Consider the following 6,100-nt stretch of genomic DNA (forward strand, 5'->3'; position numbering starts at 1 on the left):
TGGTTTTTGACAAGTGATGCTTTAAAGCCATGTCTTTTGGCTGAAGTTTACTAAGTGATGCTTTAAAATATGTCTTTTCGCTTAATTTCACTCAAGCCTTGATATTTCACCATCTAGATCAGAATAAACACAATTTCCACAACTAAGCACATTATCCAATCAAAATGTAAGAGAATTAAACACAATAAGTATAACTATATATGACCTATCATCAGTCGACGTGACAAACTTCATGATCAGCTCCTCCAAGTTAGATTTCTTTTCACCGGTGGAGGGGTCGATGGTATAGCCCACTGTGGTGGTCACGATGCGCTAAAAGCTGATGAACCCTGGGCGTTGTTGTTTCTCTACCCAAAATTTGGATGATTATGCCAGCCGGGGTTGCATGTGTTGCTGTATGGGTTGTTCTGCTGTCTAGGTGCATTACTCATGTAGTCTACCTATTCAATGTCAGCAGAAACAATAGAAGAAGAAATATTACTCGAAGCAAACATACCTCCCGCATTACAGTTTGCATCATAGTGCGGGCCACCATAAAATTCGCAGCTTATCTGGGCTACATGAACCGGCATCTAAAGCTAGTCTAACTTCTTAGTCAAAAGCTCCACTTGAGCTGCCAAGGCTGCTGTGGAGTCTAAATGATTGACCACTCCCTGCCTCATTGGTCGGCTCCTAGAAGATTGCCACTGGTAATTGTTCATGGGCATCTCCTTTATTAAGTTCTGAGCCTGCTCGGGCGTCTTACTGTTCAGCGCCCCTCCTGTTGCTGCATCAACCATTTGTCTAGTAGCAAGGCTCAAATTGTTGTAAAAGGTATGAACTTGCATCCATACTGGTAGACCATGGTGTGGACAGCATCTCAACAAGTCCTTGTACCTCTCCCAGGCATCATACTTGCTCTCGTTTTCCATCTACACAAAAGAAGAAATGTCATTCCTTAATTTAGCAGTCTTAGCTGGAGGAAAGTACTTGTAGAGAAATTTCTCAGCCAATAATCTCCATGTCCTGATAGTGTTGGCTAGGAGCAACTGCAATCATCTTTTCACTCGGTCCCTTAAAGAGAAAGGAAACAGCCTTAACCAAATGGCATCATCAGTTGTTCCATTTATCTTGAAGGTATCGCAGATTTCCAAAAAGTTGGCGATGTGAGTGTTTGGGTCCTCGCTCGGCAGTCCCCAAAATTGTACACTATTTTGCACCATCTGTATCACATTTTGCTTTATTTCGAAGTTGTTGGCTGCCACAGGTGGTCGCAATATACTCGTTTGTGTCCCCTCAAGAGAAGGTCTAGCGAACTCGTATATAGTTCTGGCTTCATCCGCAACCCGATTGTTGTCCCCTATCCCTGCTGGTCGATTCACAGTAGCTTCAAACACTATCCGCGCCTCCTCTTCTTCTTGCATATGCTTCCTCAACAAATGGAGGGATCACTTTGGTTCAGTAAGAGGGTCTACAATAGTAGGATTAGAGCTTCTGGTCATAAACTACCTGAAATGGATACACAACAACCAAAGAACACAAGAATAAATATAATACTAAAGAATAAATAAAAAAAATTGAAAAGACAAGGAAAATAGAAATGGCTAGATTAACAAAGAAAAACAAAAATTCAATCTAGTTCACACTAAAATGTCCCCAGCAACTGTAGCTAAAATCTAAGGCAGTGAACCTATCGATGCAGACTAGCACAAATGGTGAGTATCAAGGTCGTATTCTCGGGAAAGGGTGATCCTAGACCTACTGCAGCGTCTTATGTTATCTAACCTAAACAAAATCAATGAAGTATTATGCTATGATTAAATATGAACAAACAATTAATTAAGTTTCAAATAATCTGAAAGGATTTAGGATAACTCTCAAAGGAAAAAGCAAACCCTAGGGGACCTAAGCTAGTTGGATTTTAGTGAAGGTAGAGATTATATTGATTATCAATTGCAATTACCCATGGATGAGGTTTTAACTGAATTCGGTCTCTCTCTCGATAACCGAATTCCTAAACTTAATAACCTAAAGTTGGAATCTCTTCCTAACGATCGATTATTCAATTAGCATTAAGGTTTAACCTGCCTCTATTAAGCTTTGTTAATTCTTAATCTAGCTAGTCAATTACCCTTATCTCTAAGTGATTATTAACCAGTACTTGCTATTCAAATTTCCAATTACTAAATGGATTTCTCAATTACATGAAGCAATCTAAATACCACAACTCACAACGTCTCATGAATAAAGTGATTTCTCATTAATAATGAAAGCAAGAAGAAACAAGCATTGATAATCAAAATCTCATAAACATTAAAAGCAATCCAACAACATAGGAACCCCAAATGGGTTTGACAATTTAGTTACTCATACTAATAAGCAACACAAAATAAAGAATAGATTCAGAAAAGTAAATTAAAGGCAGATACACCCTTCTTCTTCAAGTTGGATGAGAAACCCCAAATTCCCAATTCAGAATAGTAAACCCTAATTTGCCTCTTGAATGCTCCCAAATCTTGTCTTGATCTTCAATTTGATGTTAAAATAGTTGTAATCCTTCCTCCAATAGATGAAATGAACTTTTAAGATCGAGTATTGAAGTCTGGAAGAAGATGGTCTAAGCTTGTATAATGGAAATCAAGTCAGAAAATCAAACCCTAATTCACCAAATCATTTTTGCCTATATAGTTCCTTTAGCACGAGCGTGGTCAAGCCCGTGCTGATAAGCACGGCCGGAGTCCAGGCCGTGCTGGACCTCTGCGTTCCACATCTGTTGACTTCTTCCAGGCTGTGCCCTAGCCAGTGCTGAGCCACCACGGGCCTTGGTGGAGGCTGTGGTGGCTTCGAAAACCATGCCAAAATGGCACTCTTAGAGGGCAACTATTTAATGATTCAGCACGGCCGGAGTCCAGGCCATGCTCAACCTTGGAATGCTAGTCCTTGCTCAATTTGATGGATTATGGTCCATAATTGCGCGTATTTCCCTCGATTATTGATAATGTCCCTTGATAATGACCTGAAACGTGAAAGGAACCAAAAGACAGGTGATTCTAGCATAAAATGAGATAACTATGCACAAAAATGTAAATAATTGGGCATGTAAATATGTATAATATGATGCATATTAGAGTCCCTTAACACACTAATTGTGTCTCAAAGACCTCCCATTGTGAGACATGGACTTGGGTTCTAAGGAGCTTCATCATCCTCATCACATAAGACAATATTTGTCAAAGCCACTCAACCACAAGCATTTGAGAGACTCAAATGGAGTTTCAAAGAGCAATACACACACTAGACCTCATATTCTTAAGAAAGGGAAGGGTACACATGTTCTAAAGACTAAGCTAAGAGGAATAAAGCATGCATTCATGTATAAGAACACAAATGTTAATAAATCTTGTTCATGCATGTGTGAAGGTAATTATATGATGTCTAAGCCTCAAGCAAAAGTGGTTAAGAAGACTAGTCCAAATTCCATTAAAAATTCTCATATCACTTGCCACTATTGCATAAGAATTGGATATATTAATGTGAAATACAAAATAAGGAAAATGCATCTTTTTGTGAGTAAATTTTCCAATGCTAACCCCAAAGGATCCAACCTTCTTTGGGTACCTAAAATCAGGTGAATTAACTTTTTTTGTAAGTGTGTCTTAAATCCACAAGCACAAATCTTTGACATGTTGATAGTGGATGTTCAAGGCACATGACGGGTGACAAGAGCCTCTTTGTGAATGCCAAAGACTATAAAGGAGGCAAAGTAACTTTTGAAAATGATGCCAAGGCTAATTAGCATAAGCTCCATTGATAAGGATGGTAAATCTTTCATTGATGATGTTTTCCTAGTTGATGGTTTGAAACATAATTTGTTTAGTGTAAGTCAATTGTGTGACAAAAGAACAAAGTCACTTTTGACTCCAAGGGAGGTCTTATCAAGTCCCTAATGGATGACAAAGTGATATTCAAAGGAGAAAGAAGTGGCAACACCTACACAAGTGACCTACACAAAGTTGCTATCAATCTTTCAAGTGTCTTGTGTCTATTAGTGATGAATTATGGCTATGGCATAGAAGACTTGGACATGCAAGCATGGAGCTTCTACACAAGTTAGCCAAAGAAGAACTAGTTAACGGACTTTCCAAAGTGAAGTTTATCAAAGAAAAGACTTGCGAACCATGTCAAATGGAAAAACATCTATTATCCCTTAAATTCAAAACTATTATAAGTACTTCTAGACAACTTCAACTATTACATATGGATTTGTTTAGACCTACTAGAGTAGCTAGTTTGGGTGAAAAGTCATATGTATTTGTGATTGTTGATGATTACTCTAGATGTACTTGGATTAATTTCCTTATTCATAAGAATGAAGCATTCGATGTTTTTAAATTTTTTGCAAAACGTGTTCAAAATGAAGAAAGGTATTTGATTTCCTCTATGAGGAGTGATCATAGAGAAGAACTAGAAAATTCTTTTTTTAAAAATCTTTGTAAAGAATTTGGAATTTCTCATAATTTTTCAGCTCTTAGAACTTCAGGATAAAATGGAGTTGTAGAAAGAAAAAATAGATCACTAGTGGAAATGGCTAGGACAATGCTCAATGAGTATAAAGTTTCTTCTTACTTTTGGTTCGAAGCCGTTTACACTAGTTGTTATGTAGCAAATAGGGTTTTCAAAAGACCCTTACTAAATAAAAAATTTTATGAGCTTTGGAAAGAAATAAAACCTAAGGTCTCATATTTTAGAGTTTTTGGATGCAAATGCTACATTTTGAATACCAAGGACAACCTTGAAAAATTTGATGCCAAAACCGAAATTGGAATCTTCCTAGGCTATTCCATCTCAAGCAAAGCTTATAGGGTCTTTAGCAAACTTACTTTAGTAGTTGAAGAGTCTATGAATGTAGCTTTTGATGAATCAAACAAGCTTGATCTTGGGAAAAGTATTTGTATGAATGATCTTGAAGGTGCAATTGAGGACCTCAAAGTGAATGTTGATGATCCCTCAAAAGGAGTGGATGAATCTATAGAGAAAATTCAAGAAGACCAACATAATCAAGATGCAACTCAAGATCTCCAAGAGATGGAAACCTCTAAAAATCTTCCTAAGAGATGAAACTTCAAAAGGGATCATCCTCCTACTCAAGTCATTGGAAACTTATCAAAATGTGCAAGTACTCGTTCTAAACTAGTAGCTTTAAATTATCTAGCCTTTGTTTCTCAAATTGAGCGAAAGACCATTGATAAGGCTCTAAATGATGAAAGTTGGGTGATTGCTATGCAAAATGAACTCAACCAATTTGAGAGAAACAAAGTATCGGAACTTGTTCCTAGACTAAAGGTAACCAAATTATAGGTTGTAAATGGATGTTTAAAAACAAGTTATATGAGCAAGGCTCTATCACTAGAGACAAAGCTAGATTGATTGTAAAAGGTTACAACCAAGAGGAAGGCATTGATTATGATGAGACCTTTGCTCCAATTGCTAGATTATATGCTTTTAGCATATGCATGTTACATGAACTTTAAATTTTTTTAAATGGATGTGAAAAGTGCTTTTTAAGTGGTTTCATTGAGGAGGAATTCTATATTGAGCAACCTCTCAATTTTGAAAATCATAAATTTCCCAATCATGTTTTCAAACTCTCTAATGCCTTGTATGGGTTAAAACAAGCTCCTAGAGCTTGGTACGAAAGGCTTAGTTCTTTTTCAATTGAAAATAGATTTCAAAAGGGCAAGGTTGACACTACACTTTTTGTAAAGAAACATAAGCATGATACTCTAATTGTTCAAACTTATATTGATGACATTGTGTTTGGAGATATTAATGAGTTGCTTTGTAAGGATTTTGCTGAGTGTATGATTAGAGAATTTGAAATGAGCATGATAGGAGAGCTCAAATTCTTCCTTGGTTTTCAAATTAAGCAAAGCAAGGATAAGATATTCATCAACCAATCCAAGTACACAAGAGAACTCCTAAAGAAGTTTGAGATAGATGGTTGCAAAGTAGCTCAGACTCCAATGAGTGACACAACTAAATTAGACAAGGATGAGAAGGGCAAGAGCATAAATAAAAAGCTCCATAGAGGTATGATTGGCTCACTTTTATATTTAACCGC

General features: G+C 36.9%; 1 non-coding gene across 1 annotated transcript; it reads left to right on the plus strand.

Annotated features, from left to right (window-relative positions):
* The first annotated feature begins 837 nt into the window (after window positions 1–837).
* Window positions 838–944, plus strand: LOC112534035. Its single transcript, XR_003078361.1, has one exon. It is a non-coding gene; the product is annotated as a small nucleolar RNA R71 (small nucleolar RNA).
* Window positions 945–6,100: the final 5,156 nt, after the last annotated feature.

This window comes from Ricinus communis, chromosome 2, assembly GCF_019578655.1.
Source record: "Ricinus communis isolate WT05 ecotype wild-type chromosome 2, ASM1957865v1, whole genome shotgun sequence".
Classification (NCBI taxonomy): domain Eukaryota; kingdom Viridiplantae; phylum Streptophyta; class Magnoliopsida; order Malpighiales; family Euphorbiaceae; genus Ricinus; species Ricinus communis.